Source organism: Notamacropus eugenii, chromosome 5 (genome assembly GCF_028372415.1).
Source record: "Notamacropus eugenii isolate mMacEug1 chromosome 5, mMacEug1.pri_v2, whole genome shotgun sequence".
Lineage (NCBI taxonomy): Eukaryota > Metazoa > Chordata > Mammalia > Diprotodontia > Macropodidae > Notamacropus > Notamacropus eugenii.
This window is the reverse complement of record NC_092876.1, coordinates 343,359,295-343,376,457: the sequence shown is the minus strand read 5'-3', so window position 1 is coordinate 343,376,457 and position 17,163 is coordinate 343,359,295. Positions and strand designations below refer to the sequence as shown.

Below are 17,163 nucleotides of genomic sequence, written 5' to 3'. Positions count from 1 at the left end.
CAATCTTTAATCAATGTGCTTAAAAGACCTCAGCACTTTGGCCTGCTTAGTCGTCACTTGCAACCAGATTATAGTTTGTCTTTATGAAGGGCTAAAAACAGTACAAAGAGTTTGTTTACTATATGGAGTGTGTGACAGTGGTGAAGAAGTAGGTCCCCAAAGGATAGAATGGCTTCTCAGGATGACTGATAAGTAAGAAAAGACAAACAGACTTGATTCTTATTTTGGCTCCTTTTTTCTCTGCCAAAGGAGAATGACCTTTGTATAGGAAAGGACAGAACAAAAATGACTAAAAGGGAACTGATACCTAAGATAAGAAAGGAGATAGAAAGGGGCACCTTGATTAATTCATAAACTGGACCACATGAACTGAATCCTCAGATACTGAAAGAACTGGCAATATTTATTATTGGCTAAAAGATAGAAAAGTAGTTCTCTAGAAGAGACTAGAAAAGGAAGAATCAGAAATAACTGAACTCCACAATCTAAAATATGAAGAATTAAGGAGATAAATTACTTATGGAAAACCCCCACTTAACGATAATGGCTGGAAAAGCTGGAAATGAGTTTGGCAGAAATTAGGTATGGACTAGCACATAAACTATAATGAGCTCAGACTAAATATGTGACCTCAGCATTGAAAGGTCAAACCATAAAAAAATTAGAAGAGGAACAACATCAGATACGGTAAACAAGAGAATTTTTAACTAAATTAAGGGTAAAGATGAACACAAATTATTTAATAGATAATTCTCATTATGTGAAATTGAAAAACTCTTGTACTAACAAAACCAATGGAACTAGGTTGGGGAAACAAATCTTTATATGCAATATCTCTGATAAAGGTATGATGTTCATGATATGAATATATATATATGAAGCTAACTCAAATATGTGATCAAATTTCATTCTCCAATAAATAAGTGATCAAAAGATATAAGTAGTTCTCAAAAGAAGAATCAAAATCAATTAATAACCATATGAAAGATTGCCCTAAATCATTAATAATAGGAGAAATGCAAGTGAAAACACTTAATTTCACCTCATAGTAAGCAATTGACAAAGATAACCAAAAAAGTAGTAATCAGTGCTGAAGAACACTATGAAAAGATACCCACAATAATGCTTTGTTGGTGGAACAATGGATTGGTTCAACCAGCCTGGAAAGCTAATTGGAAGAAAAATTGAATGGAAAAAAAAGAAGCAAGTGGGAACTATACTGAAGAAATGAACAAAATATTCCTTACTTCTGGACCCAGAGATTCCTCTACTAGGTACATATCTCAAGAATATTGATGATAAAAAGAATATTCCCATGTATACCAAAATATTTATAGCAGCCCTTTTTTTTGTAGCAAAGTATTGGAAACTAAATAAATATCTGATTGAGGAATACTTAAAAACATTGTGGCACACAAATACAACTGAATGTTACTGCTCTGAAAAAAATGAGGAATATGAAGGATACAGAGAAGCTTGAGAAACATATGAACTGATACGAAGCAAAGTAAGCAGAATTAGGAAGACGACATATACAATGACAGCAATGTAAATGGAAGGGGGGAGGTAATGGAATGTTATAATGACCAAGATTAGCCCCAAGTAGGTGATATGAGAATTCATGTCCCTCCTTTCATTTCGGAGGTGGGGGATTATGGATATGGAATACTTTATATAATGTAAGATTTGTTTGATTTGTTGATTAGATTTACTGGAAAGGTTTTTTTTTTTTAAATTCTTTCTTATAAGGGTTGTTTCTCTAGGAAAGAAAGGACAATATTTGGAAATGGAGGTGATGTAGAGACCAAAGCTACCTATAATAATTTAAATAATAAATAAATTTATAATGATAATAAAATAAATGAATAATAATAAATAAATTTAAATAATAAAAAATAATAAATACTTTTAAAAGAGAGAAAGAAGGGGTAGCTGTGATTGCTGAGTTGCTGCTTATTATATTTAAAACATCACGGAGAATGGGAAGGATAAACAGGCTTAAAGGGGTGATACTATTGCCCTATTTTCTAAAAAGTGAAGGGAACAAAGCCAGCTAGTCAGTCAGCCAGTTAACAAGCATTTATTAAGCACTTGTTATTGGCCAGGCATGTATTTGCTAAGCTTTTGGGATACAAAGAAAGCCAAAAACCAGTGTCTGCCATAAAGAAGCTCACATTCTAACAAGATGGAAAGTATGTAAATAATAAAAAAGAAAAAAGAAATTTACATGATAATTTTATTGTATGTTTAAAGTGAATATAGCAAGTTGTACACAATAGACTTGCAGTATTATGTGCAATCATTTTTTATTATGTCATAGAAATGCTTGTTTTATTCCATAAATTAAAAATTAAATAAGCAAAACCTTTTTAAAAAGAAAAGCAAATAATTAGGTATTATACATACATATACATACATATGCATATATGCAGAGTAGATGGGAGATAATCTGAAAGATAATCTGATCACAAACCAGGGGTGGAACAGGGATGATGAGAAGGGATCAAGGGACCTCTTTCAGAAGATGAGATTCAAGTTAAGTCTTAAAGGAAGTCAGGTAAATCAAAAGGTTGGGGTGAGGAGGGAGAGCATTCCAGGCATTCGGGCTACCCAGTGCAGAAGTACAAAGATCAGAGATGGAGTGTAGCATTCAAGGAAGCAATAAACCAGTGCAGGTGTATGGACCACAAAATTCATTGGCAAGGAGGAATATGAAAAGACTGGAAAAATAGGAAGGGACCAAGTTATGAAAAGCTTTAAAAGTCAGAGTACTTTATTTTTTATTGTAGAAGAAATAGTGAGCCACTGGAGCTCATTGAGCAAGAGAGTGATGTGGTCAGAACTATGCTTCAGAAAAATCATCTTGGCAGCTATGTGAAAGACAGATTGGAAACGGGAGAGATCTGAAGCAGGCAGACTAGTTAGAAGGTTATTTCAATACTCCAAACAAAAGGTGATGAAGACTCAAATTAGAGTTGTGGCTACATGAGTGGAGAGAAAGGATAAATGCAAGAGATGTTATGAAGGTAGAAATTAAAAGATTTTACAACAGCAGATTGGATATGTGGAGTAAATGAGAGTGAGGAAGTTGCAGAGGTTGAGGGTATGAGTGAATGGGAAGATGGAAGTTCCCTCAACAGTAATAGATAAGTGGTAAAGTAGAAATAACCAGGGAGAAAGCTAACAGAAGGATGAGAGTGACAGTATTAAGTATATCCAGCAAAATGTTCTCCTTGGCCAATCTCCAGAAATAACCAGTTTTTTGACTTCCACCAGGAAGCTTGGCACAGTGCAAATACTGGGCTGGAATCAGGAAGATAGGAATTTAAATCCAGCCTTAGACACTTACTGGATGTGTGACCCTGAGCAAGATCTATCTTTTGACAGACTCATTTTTCTCAACTATAAAATGAGGATCATAATAGCACCTACTTCACAAGGTTGTTGTGAGATAATATTTGTAACATGCTTAGTAGAATGCCTGGCACACAGCAGGCATTTAATAAATGTTTATTTCCTTTATTTTTTCTAACATTGAATGAGGAGGGTTTGGAGGAAAGATGAGTCCTGTTTTGAACATGTTGAGTTTGAGATATCTATAGGACATCCTGTTCAAGATGTCAAAGAGTCAGTTGAAGATCTGAGACTAGAGCTCAGGAGAGAGACTAGGAATGGATATATAGATCTGTGATCCATCTATATAGAGTGAATAATCAAACCCAGATGAGCACATAGAGAGAAAAGAGAAGAGGACTCAGACATGAAAGAGGACCCAGAAAAGGAAACTGAGTAGCAGTCCATTAGACAAATAGGAAAAAAACTAGGTGAGGGCAGTGTCATAAAAACCTAGACTATAGAGAAAAGAGTATCCAGGAGTAGAGGGTAATCAATGGTGTCCAATGTGGCAAAGTCAGGAAGGATCAGGATTGAGAAAAGATCATCAAACCTGGCAATTATGGGATCACTGGTAACTTTGGAGGGGGAAAATTTCAATTGACTGATGAGGTCAGAGGTCAGATTATAAAAGGTTTAAAAGAGGAGAAAAGAGAAAATAGAGGCACAGATTGACGGTGACTCTCTCTAGGTGTTTGGCCATGAAGGATAGGAAAGATATAGAACATTAGCTAGCAAGGATGGTAGGATTAAGTGGTGATTGTCTTTTTTATGACTGAATGAGACATGGGAAAAGAGTCTGCAGACTCTGGAGTCTAGGTCAATGAGCTTGACTTTGATTTCTGGCAAAATTAGGTTTGTTGTCTTTGACCCCCATAGGTCAGAACCAGTAGCAGTAGCAGAATTTTCAGAGAGGTAAATTTCGACTTACCATCAGGAAAAGTCACCAGAACAACCCCAAAGCACTGCCTCAGGACGCAGTGAATTCTTCAGTAGAGGTCTTCAAGCAGAGGCTGGATAACAACTTATCAGACATGTTTTACAGGGAATTGCTTTTCATGTATGAATTCAATTACAATTGCCCTTTCAATTCTTAAATTCTGATCTGGGGCCCACTAGGAAAAATTTGAACTATTTAAAATCATGCATGGTAAGAAAACATTCAGAGATTACATTTCATATCCAGCATTATATCATGCAAAGGAGCTTTTTTTCTGGATTTATAAAAGGACTACAAGAAACAGAACTGAAGTAAGAGTCAGGAGACCTGACTTCCAGTCTCAGTTTTACCACTGACTGAATATTTCATCTCTCTGAGTCTCAGGGTCTTAATTTGTAAGATGAGGGGCTCGGTGATCTCTAGGGACCCTCCTTTTGTCATCCTGGGACTTAAAGGGAAGGAGAATTTCCTTTCCTGTAAATCCTAATCATGTCCCACCTACCATAATCACAGCTTCCTACTTGTTTGCTTTGAGAATTGGGGTAAAAAGAAAAGGGTGATAAAAAAAATAAGAAAGATGCCTCAGAACAGCTTGTTAACCACTTAAAAGCAAACAGTAGATTTAAAGGTACTAATAATCTCTGCCCTGCCCCCTTACTTTTCCTCACTTCCAACTACAGGTCCACTTTCATCATTATCCATAGTAATGACTAGGCATCCTGAGACCTGGAGCAAATTTATTTGGGGGAGGATCTCAATTTCTTCATCTGACAAAAAAGATGAAATTAGCATCTCTTGTGATTTACGGGGCTGTTTAAGGATCAAATGACATAAGACATACACAGCAATTCAAAAATGTTATATAAATATTAGTTGTTATTTTAATTTTATTACTACTATTATTTTTACTACTACTTGCAAGATTTCATTTTGCTATCTTTTTCTTGAGAGAAATCAATGAGGGGAAAAGGAAATTTGTTTTTCTCTACACTAGCTTTTGCAATCATTATCATTATTTATTAATTGATTTTATATAGTGCTTTAAGGTTTGTAAATTGATTTCCCCAAATTATCTTATGTGAATGAGCCTCAGAATCTATTGAACTGCTTATGTAGGGAAAAAGGAGAAGTTTTCTTTTTTACTGGAGAGAGAAGGTGAAGAGGGCCCATTTAGAGACAACTGGAAACAGAAAAAGAAGGGACAAAGCAAAAGAGACAGAGAGTAAAGGGAAGTGGGGGGGAGGGGAGAAGAAAAAAGTTGCTAGTTCTGAGAAGAACCAGTGGAAAGTAGTCTCACTAACAGCTTGAACTAATCTCATCTAGTTTTGTGGAATTAATGAGGTGGAATGAACCTAACCCGCTTTTCAGGAGCTGTCCAGACAGACGCCAGGAGCACTTAAAGAGAGGAGAGAGAGGAGTAGTTGGCAACCAGTCAACAGAGAGGCAAGCTGGAGCTGTTTAAATTCCCCCACCAAAGTCCTCTGCAATGTCTTCTTATGACATCAAGGTGACCTCATCAGAAATAGGAAAATGTGGAAGAGGACTAGGTTTGAGGAAAAGGGAATGAGTTGTGTTTTAAACATAACTCTGTAACATCAAATTCAAAATATCCAATAGTGGCTGGTGAGCCAAGCCTGGAGTCCAGGAGAAAGATAAGGGCTGGATGTATAGATCTGGGAGTCATCTGCATAGAGATAATAATTAAACCCAAGCGAGTTGAGGAAGTCACAGAGTGAGATACAGAGGGAAGAGAGCTCTGAACAGAGCTCTCTTGGGATATAACCATTGTTAGGGGGCCTGATATGGATGAGGATTCAACAAAGGAGACTGAGAAACAGTGATCAGCCAGGTAGGAGAAGATCCAAGAGAGAGAAAAATCATGGCAACCCAAAGAGAAGAGAATAAGTATCCAGGAGCAGAGGGTGGCAAAGAGTGTCTAATGTTACAGAGAAGTCAAGGATGAGCATTGAGAAAAGGTCATCAGATGTGGCAATAAAGAGATCTCTGGAAACTGAAGAGAACAGAACATTTTCATGTAAGTGAGGAGGCAAGAATAAGGATGAGGCTGAGAACATGGGAGACTGCCAGGATGGTCATGCCCTCAAAGGAAAAAGGAACTTCAGAAGAGGAATGGGTTTGGCAGGGAAGGTAGCATAAAGGAAACAGCTATAACTATTCCCCCTAGGCTATTCACTCTCTCCCACTCCAAAATAAAAAGCAGGGAGGAGAGAGCTTATTCACTGGTCATTGATTCAGAGCACAAAATCTGCTGCTTTGGTGGTGGGTCCAGGGAGAGGTTCTTCATAGGGAGGAGTGTAGGAAATTGTTGTCACTACAGGTTTGTTGTTGTTTAGTGGTTTCTCAGTCATATCTGACTCTTCATGACCACATTTTGGGGGTTTCTTGACAAAGATATTGGAATGCTTTGCTATTTCCTTCTTCTCCTGCTCATTTTATAGATGAGAAAACTGAGGCAAATGGGGTTAAGTGATTTGCCCAGGTTCACACAGCCAGTAAGTATCTGAGGTCAGATTTAAACTCAGGAAGATGAGTCTTCTTGACACCAGACTCTCAATCCACTGTATCACCTAGCTGCCCACTCCTACAGACACTTAGGTTATAAATTCCCTGAGCAGCCCACATCCAAGACTGCTACACAGGAGTACCACATGTGGAAGGGGGAAAGAGCAGACTGGGGAGATGTCGATGGAGTTGGGGTATGTGTTGGAGACAAATGTGTTGGAGACAAACCCATGACTGTCTGGAAGACTGGGAAATTGATCCATCTTCCTATCCACCCATTTGGTGGACTACATACATCTTGTGGTCAAGTCAGGGTCCCCTTGGGGTGTGTGTTTCTGTGACCCGCACTTTGGAGACCATTGTTCTAGCATATCAATTAGCACTTATTAAGCCCCTATTATGTTCTAGGCCCTGTACTAAATACTGGAATGTGGAAGTGAAAAGAATATTAGACCTGGTTTGAACATCAATTCAATTCATTAAATTCTTTTGGGCCTCACTTTCCTCCTCTATAAAATGAAGGAGCTGGACCAGATAACTTCTAAGGTACTTTCTAGTTCTAAATCCTGAGACACAGGAAAATAAGATTGACTTGATTTTGTTGGGAAACTTGCTTTAGATTTCAATTTAAATTTTTCTGTGTGTGGGATGTAAGGCTATTTTTGAAATATGTTATGTTTAAGGAACAGAGATGTCATTTTAGAAAAGTTCCTAGGTTAGAAAGCTTAAATCATGGAAAGCAGACTGCTGAGCGGGCCTATTATAATGAGCAAAACAACCCTACTAAGCCCTGAGAGTGAGCCATTGTGTGAAATGAGTGTCTGTGAGATGGAGTAAGCTAAGAATAAGCAGATGCACAGACAAACATGGAAGTGGAAGGATGGCACTGCATACATCCCCATAGTTGTAGCAACAACCACCATGTTTGGTAATTAACTTCTAAATTCAGTCTAGTTTGAATTAAGTGGAGAGGAAACATTGAAAAGAGCCTTACTCCTAGCTTATCAAAGAAAGCTATCAGTTAACTAGATAAGCTAAGTACAACAGTTTAGTTAATGGATGGAGTAATACCTAGGAAGCAGTTTCAGATTTAGGAAAGCAGTCAGCTGAGATGATGAAGATCTCTGGAAAGGTCCTGATAGGAAAATAAGGGTAAAAGCAGTCTAACAATCCCAGATTGATACAACTGACTGGTGAATTATGCCATCAGAGCACAAGGCTTTGGAAGGTCCAAACAAATCAGAAAATATTACATATTTAATCTAAATATGGTAAAAGGTATTTTTAGCCATACCAAATCACAAAGATGATCTGCTAAGGCATAGGATGGATAAGGGTAGGGAGAGGGTATATGCTCTACATGGGTATAGGGAGTAACTATAACTATATAGATAAACTTATAGATCCTTGAAATATTCAAGGAGTATTACTGGAGAGGCACTGTGACACATAGGGAATCATCCCTCAGAACCAAGAAAAACTGGGTTCTAGGCCCTCTTCTAACACACACTGGCTTGTAATCCTGGATGAGTTGCACCTCTTAGTGCTCTGAGAAACTCTCTAAGAAGTAGGAAAGGTATCAATCTACATTGGCAGAGGGAATTTCTTCACCTGGGGATCCTTTATGCCAGTGGTTCTCATTTAATGGTTCACAGACTTCTTGACAGTTTGTGAAGATAGACCAAAGGGTTTACCCTAAAAATTCCTTAATGCGCCTTAAGCAGTAGTTATAGGATATTATATAAATATAATATGTAATATATGGATTATAAGATTACCATGGAAGTTTACAACACATTTTTTTGTTGTTGAAAGGAATTTTCAAAACAAGAACAAAAACTGGGAACTGCTGCGCTACACTAATGAACTCACTGGCCTAATCTCTACCCTTATTGCCACTCTTCTCATTGTCCAATGGCAGTTACCAAATCTGCTGCCACAACTATCAGAGAGATAGTCTCTGGAATGTAAAACCACAGGCAGTGGTTCATATGTTACAAACTTGAAAGTCACCCACAAAGAGTAAAAGTTGGTCTGTTGGATCTATTTGAATGTATTCCATAGGCCTCAATATCATTATTGAGTTGGTTAAATAATTGAAAATAGCCTCATCAAATTGCAGACTGTGATAAATTAGGATGGATTTTTAACATTCTGGAAGATAGAAATAAAATTAAAAATTATTTAGATAAATTGGGAAATTATAAGAATAGGATAAAATTCAGTAGACACCAATACAATATTGCGCTAGGACAAAAAGCCACAGAATTACAAGATGATGTCAAAGCCCATTCACACACATACTTGTAATACATTTACTCTTAGTCTACTTGTACTCTGCCCTAATTCTTATGGTCCTCATATTCCTTCAATTAAGATTTGCCACAAGAGTCAAACCATACCCTCCAGATTGCTATACCCATTGACCTGAAACATACTCCCAGTTGTGGGGCAGCTAGGTGGTACAGTGGATAGAGCAACAGTACAGGAGTCAGGAGGATCTGATTTCAAATCTCACCTCAGACACTTGACACTCACTAACTGTGTGGCCTTGGGCAGGTCACTTAACCCCAATTGCCTCATCCTGGGTTATCTCCAGTCATCCGGATGAATATCTGGTCACTGGATTCAGATGGCTCTGGAAGAGATGTGAGGCTAGTGACCTGCACAGCCCTCCCTCACTCAAAACAAAGTCAAGTGTAAGTCATGTCATTGTTTCTCTGATGGCATGGTCTTCTTAGGCAAAGAAGGACAAACACACACCTCCAGCTGCCCCGGGGATTTGTATTTGACTACTTCATGACATGATCATAATTGCTTTCTTCCCTCACACTGTCTGATTTATAACACTTCTCAGTATTACCTTGGTCATTTAAGCCAATTATTACCTGTTCATCCTTTGCACACAAAAATTCTGTTTTAGATGGCATACAGAAAAATCTAGAGGCTCCCTTTCTAATACACCCACTCTCCCCACCAACTATCAGCATCAGAACATTTGGCTAGCTCCTTTATGGCTAGGAGTTGAGGTGGGATAGACAATAATTCACAGATATAGGCAGGTGTAAGATCCTTTCCCCTTCTCTCAAGCATGCAGTTGGTACCTTTTCAGAATCTATCAGGTGGGAAGGGATACATATGGAGTTCTTAGGTGGCTAAGAGCCCAGATTTAAAGATTAAAGGGCCTTCAAACTACATTTGAATTCAAATTTTATTATTATTTCTATAGTCTGTCAAATAATATTCAAATTATATGGTCATACTATTTTTATAAATGAGGAAATTGTAGCCCAAAGAGGCTAAATGACTTGCAAATTCACATAGATAGTGAATACCAACTTGGGATTTTAACTTGGGTCTTTCAATTTCAAATTCAATACCCATTTCACTGCAGTAGGACATCCTCTGCATTACGTTGCAACAGTTAGATGAATATCTAGGTTCTGTCACCACAGTTGAAAAGGAATGTGGAGTAAATTCGTAGAAGAGGAATGAACATTGCAATAAAGATGGAATAAAAACTTATATTTATATCATACTTCAAGGCTTATAAAATGCTTCTTCTCATTCCCACCTCTTTGAGTAGATAGAAAAGTATCATCCCCATTCTAGAAGTGAGAAAACTGATGCTCAATGGAGTTAAATAAATTACCTATGGTCACATACCTAGTCAATATCAGAAAGGAGATTTGAACCAAGATCTCCTTATCCCTGGTTCAGTATTCTCTTTCAACTTCCACACTGTCTATGAAGAAAAGTTAAGAGAACTGGGGCTGTTGAACCCAGAGAAAGGAAGACTGAAGGGTGATTTCTCATGTCTTCAAATATATAAGAAGTTTTAGTCCTAGAAGTAGGGATCATTTATTCTTCATATTCATAGAAGACCAAATCAAGAGACAGTAAGTAAGAAAGATAGGTTTTCAACCTAGGTCCTCTGATTCTTAGGATTCTCTAACCAATGAAGCATTTTTCTCAGGTATTATTCCTAAAGTTTATGGACTTTCTCTTTCAGTCATGCTAATGAATTCAGGTTTCCATCCCTGGTCGGGTCATCCACCCTTAGCTTAAACATTTACCTTCCTAAAGGCAGCCCATTTGACCAGATGATCTTCCCAATTCCTTTCCAGCCCAAGGATTCTATATTTGTTGTCGAACCCCTCACTCCCACCCTACACTCCCTTCCCCAACTAAATTTAGACCTAGAAAGAGCTTTAAATAGATTTTTTATTTTTTTGCACCTGACCACACTTCTGCTGACCCTGTTAACCCACACCATAGCAGAGATTACCTTCCAGTGTTTTGGTAAACAATCCAGACAGCAAAACTTTGAGCTACTAGCTCTGTTCCCAATTCTCATCTCAGTCAGGTTTTGAAACATGGGGACTGTATACAATGTCAGGACCCAAAGTGAGAAGATACTTTCACCCATAGCTGAGGTAAAGATGAGAATGTGCATGTTGTTTTTGCCTTTTGTTGGACTTTCTGGCTTTTCTTCTCCCTGTTCAGTTCTTTTTTTCTTTTGTCTTTTTGCTTTTGTCCTAGAAAGGACGGCTAGGTGACACAGTAGATAGAGTGCCAGGCCTGGAGTCAGAAAGGCTCATCTTTGTCAGTTCAAATCTAGTCTCAGACTCCTACTAGCTGTGTGACCCTGGGCAAGTCATATAACCCTGTTTGCCTCATTTTCTTCATGTGAGATGAGCTGGAGAAGGAAATGGCAAACCACTCCAGTATCTTTGCCAAGAAAACCCCAAATGGGGTCACCAAGAATCAGACACAATTGAAAAGACTGAGCACATTGTCCTAGAAAGGTGGCCTCATGGGACTGCAAGGAGCACTGAATCTGGAGTTGGGAGACCTAGTTTTGAGTTCTGGATCTAATATTTGCTAGCTGTGTGAACATGAACAAGTCACTTAACCTCAATGTGTTCAGGTTCCTGATAGGTACAGTGGCTTGTTTCAATGATCTATCTCACAAGGTTTTGTGGGGAAAGCACTTTCTGTGAGTGAATGAATGAATGAATGAATGAATGAATGAATGAATGAAAAAGAACTTATTAAGTACTACTATGTGCCATGATTAACATATATGCCATATGGCTATGTCTTCATAAACTTTAAAGCAGTATAGAATTGAGATTTATTACTTGCTCTCTATGTATCCTTTCTCTTTATTTTTGTTCTTTCCATTCCTTTTTTACCCCCATTTTATGTCGAGCTCCACACTCTTGTTCTTCCCTTCCTCTCTTTCTTGATGGCTTTTTCCAGTGAATAACAGGAACACAGCTAAGTTAGCTTTTATCTCGGCTCCTGTCCCTGCATTTCTCCAACTCAATTAAGCTATTACCAGAACTAAATGAGGCATGACGCCCCCGAAAGTCACACCTGTTGTCAGGGAGATGGAGCACTCATGGCTGAGTCGTTGGCAAGCAAGTGGAAGTGGAGGGAGCCAGTGGAGTGTGACTTGCCCCTGTTTTTGTGTTTCCCTCATGCTGAAAGATCACCTTCATATCAAAGCAAGATAATATTCCTTCCTTTCAATAAAGGCCTTTGATCTGGATTGGAGATAGGATTGTATCATGGACAATTATCAAAACTCTTATGTGGCATATGCATGTGTATGTATGTATATATACACACAGACACATACACATATCTATATCTATGTAGGTTAATGACATACTATATATGCATATATATGTAGTAACATATGTAGTAATATATTATGACCCAAGTGTATATGTGTCCATGTACGCAAGCATGTTTATATATATATACATACATACGTACACATACGCACATAAACATAAACACACACATATCACCCAACTAATGGTATAATCAGTTGGCTATACATAGTGTGTGTGTGTGGGGGAGTGCAGCTAAGTGGCATCATGGATAGAGCAGCAGGCTTGGAAACAGGAAGTCCTGAAATCAAATTTGACCTCAGATACTTACTAGCTAAGTGACCCTGCCTAAGTCACTTAACCCTGTTTGCCTCTGTTTCTTCATCTGTAAAATGAGCTTGAGAAGGAAATGGCAAACCACTTTAGGATCTTTGCCAAGAAAACCCCAAATGGGGCCACGAAGAATCAGAGACAACTGAAATGCCTGAACATCAACAACAACAATAGATACATACATACATATTATTTGACCAACACATATGTATACAAAATGTATGTATCTATACATATACATATATGTACATGTACACATGCATATATGTGTGGGTAAATATATACGTGCATATATGCATACAAATATATATGTCAGGCATGCATGGAAACATGCATCAGCCAAGTAAAAGATAGTGGAAGTTTTAGTTAGAATGAGTTCTACAGGTGTGGTAATGAGGGTAGGGTAGGGTCGTACATGATATTTTTCACTCATATCAGAGTTTTTGAGTGACTTCAGAGACACATATACAAAATATATACATATATAGCTGTGTATGTATATATGTAAACACACATACACACATACACATAACAAAGAAAAAAAAGTCTGTGTTCTCCAGGGCTGCTGCTATAACTACTGTTCATTACAGATAGCTTGTTCCCTTTCTGAGCTCCGTCTATTAATTAATGAAACAGCAAATTCCATCAGAATCTATGCTTGAAATAAATTATTGTTTGATATTAAGTCCACACTTGTCAGACGAATTTCTCAGAAATGGAGAGATAATAGTTTCTGTTCTTGAACAATGGGGTTGATGAATAGTGTGGGGAAATCACTGAAACTTCAGTGACTCAGTTTCCACATCTTAAACATTCCCTGATCTCACAGAAATTTATGCTCTTTTTATGTACTTGCCGCATAATTTGTATTGTATTTATTTGTATACTCATCTCCTCTTCCCTTCTTAGAATGTGAGCTCTTTCAAATCAGAAACTGTTTCTTTCATTTGTATCTCTACCAGAATCTGGGAAAATGCATTCATTACACATTGTTTTAAAAATTTTTTTCACAAATGAATGAAAGAACTGTGGAAGTCATCCTTGCCTAGAGATATAGAATATTGAGAAATTTGAAGTTGTGTATTTGGGGGAAGATGGTAGGAAAAAGTGTTTTGTTTTGTTTGATATTATGTTAGATTTCTCTGAAAAAATACCAAAAATCTTTGTAGTTATTTTTTTTCCCTCTTCCCTTCCATCCCAGAATTCCTTTTCACAAGCTCCTCCAATCTCAAAGGCAGCACTGGGTTGGGACTTGGGAATCTGAGCCACCATCCATCCAACAGGGTCATTCCCTTCCCCCAGATTTCTCTGTCCCCTATGGACATGGCCAAAAGTGGACTACATTTCATTTACTGAAAGTAGACTCAAAGATTCCTGTGTGTTCACTAATACTTAGCTGTTTTGAAAACAGTAGCCCATAAGAGCACCATGGAATTGTAGAAGGAAATCTTAGAGATGATCTAATACAACCTATTCATCTTTTTTTAAAATGTCTATTTATTTCATTAAATCTTTCCCAATTACATGTAAATAAATCTTTTTTTTTTTTTGAGGCAGTTAGGGTTAAGTGATTTACTCAGGGTTATAAAGCTAGTAATGTCTGAGGTTGGATTTGCCCTCCTGACTTCAGGGGCAATGCTGAATGGCACCTAACTACCCCTGTACCAATCACTTTTTAAAATTTTTAGTTCCAAGTTCTCTATCTTCCTCCCGTCCCTCCCCGCTCCTTGAGAAGGCAAACAATTTGATTTCGATCATACATGTGAAGTCATATTTCCATACCAGCCATGTTGCAAAAGAAAATACAGACAAAGAAAAAAACACGCCATTCATTTTATTGATGAATAGAATGGAAGGCCAGATAAATGAAGTCATTTTCTCAATGGCATATAGTTAGTGTGTGGGCTCACTGGACTGGAAATCAGGTACCCTGACTTCTTTTTCCTGTATATAGAGAATGAGAGGGAAACAGAGGGAAAGGAGCATGAAGAGAAAAGGATGAAGGAGAAATAGAAAAGAGAGATAAAAAGGAAGACAGAAAAGAATGATTTAGGGCTAGCACACACACACACACACACACACACAGACAAGGGGTTGGGAGAAAGGAAAAGGAAATTCATCTCAGAATTTGAGAGGAGTTAATGGAATCTAAGAAGAATAGGGACAGTAAGAGGATGGAAAAATGTAACTGGTGAACCCGCTCTAGTCAAGCATCCACACCTACCATAGCTGGTAGGGTGTGCAGGTATGTTTAAGTGGCTTGGTCATTAGGTACCACCATATGACTAGTCCATAACCAAGAGAAAGGAAGAGGAGGTGCATCCAAGCCCCGAAGCAACCAGGGAAACTTTCTCTTTGAAAAGGGCCAACATTTTTCTTTCTATGCCATGAAACTGCTCTATTCCCAGTATTTGGGGACTGGCACATATATTATAGGCTCAGGGTGTTATAGCATATATTCTGAAATGTAAAGACAGTTTAGGTGACAGTGGTTAGAGCACTGAAAGTCAGAAAGACCAAAGTTCAAATCCACCTTCAGACACCTACTAGTCATATGACCCTAAGCCATTCACCTAACTTCTATCTGTATCAGTTTCCTCGTCTGTAGAATGGGATTAATAATAAGTACCTACCTCCCAGGGTGTTAGGAGGCCCAAATGAGATGATATTTGTAAAGCATTTTGCAAATTTTAAAGTACAATTTAAATGTACAAAATAAATACAGTTCCTAATATAATTAATATAATCTAATATTACATAGCATAATATATAACAATAACGAACAAATACAAGTACAAAATAAACAAACATTATTACTAGTTATATTATTTCTTTGGGGTATGTTTGGGATAACATTATTTGGTCTATGGTGGACCTAAATTTGTGAAGGATATTTTAACAGGCTCATACAACACCATATCCCAAATCGTGTTCCAAAGCTTTGGAAGCCCAGAACAGAAATATTGGCCAAACTTTTTTGGAAGTAGGAAGAAAGAATAGGATTTTTTTCCTCTTTCTTTCTTTCTTTTCTTCTTCCTTCCTTCCTTTCTTTCTTCCTTCCTTCCTTCCTTCCTTTTTCTTTCTTTCCTTCCTTCCTTCTTTCTTTCTTTCTTTCTTTCTTTTCTTCTTTCTTTCTTTCTTTCTTTCTTTCTTTTCTTCTTTCTTTCTTTCTTTCTTTCTTTCTTTCTTTCTTTCTTTCTTTCTTTCTTTCTTTCTCTTTCCTTCCTTCCTTCCTTTCTCTCTCTTTTTCTTTCTCTCTTTTTCTTTCTTTCCCTCTCTCTTTCCTTCCCTCTTTCTTTCCCTCCTTCCTTCCTTCCTTCCTTCCTTCCTTCCTTCCTTCCTTCCTTCCTTCCTTCCTTCCTTTCTCATATCCCAAGGAGAAGTTTACAAAACTTTTTTAAAGAGTCATCACAAAAAGCTGGAAGCAAACTATGTTTCTGATATTTCTGATGTTTCAGCAACTGGGAAATGCTTGAACAGTTTATGCTATATGAATGTCATTGATTGCTACTGTGCCACAGAGAATAAAAAATATGAAGAATTTAGAAAGACATGGAAAGCCTTTTCCTCCTTTCCCCCAACTTTATCACCATGAAAAAGCAGAAAGGGGATACCCAGAACTAAGAGCAAATTTCCTTTGTTTCATGGGTTATCATGGGTCAAAGTCATCATCACCAAGGGGCCAGACTACAGGTGATGAGCCTCTCCACACTCAGCTAAACTGATTACAGGTAATCTATAGCCACGCCTGTATTCAAATATTTTCCAGCATGGATAGTGGTCAACTGTAGCCTTCAAAATCTAGGATCATGATGAAAGATGAAAGTAAGACTTGGTAGATAGTATAGCACTTCATATTCCTTTTACTCATTTATCCTATTTCATTATATTTATTTGTATACAAAGAATATACTTCCTTCTGACCTCCATCTCTAAGAATCTCTAGCTTCCTTCAAAGCTCAGGTCTAGCGCCATTTCCTAAATGAGGCTTTTCTTAATCTTCCCACTAGCAAGCATTTGCCTCCTACAAAATATTAATTACCTTGTATTTTGTAAGCATCGTATATCTCCTTTTATGTGTACATACTGTTTTCCCCAACAGAATGTAAGTTTCCTAAAGGCAGGAATCCTTTTTTTCTTTTGTAAATACTCAGAATCTAACATTATGACTGGAACATAGTAGGCATCTCATAAATTCTTACTGATAGATATATTCTACAATCTAGTATTCTCCGTGGGGCCCTGATCACCTTTCATTGAACTTTGTGTCTTCCCTCAGCCCCTAGTACAGTGTATGGCACATAGTAGATGCTTGGGGAAAATGTTTGAATGAATGAGTGAATATGGTCT

The 17,163-nt window shown here is 37.6% G+C and overlaps 1 protein-coding gene across 2 annotated transcripts in view; it reads left to right on the top strand.

Moving 5' to 3' along the window:
• Positions 1-17,163, top strand: part of CASR (calcium sensing receptor) — a 152,882-nt gene that overhangs the window by 47,096 nt on the left and 88,623 nt on the right. The gene's annotated exons all lie outside the window — the stretch shown is intronic.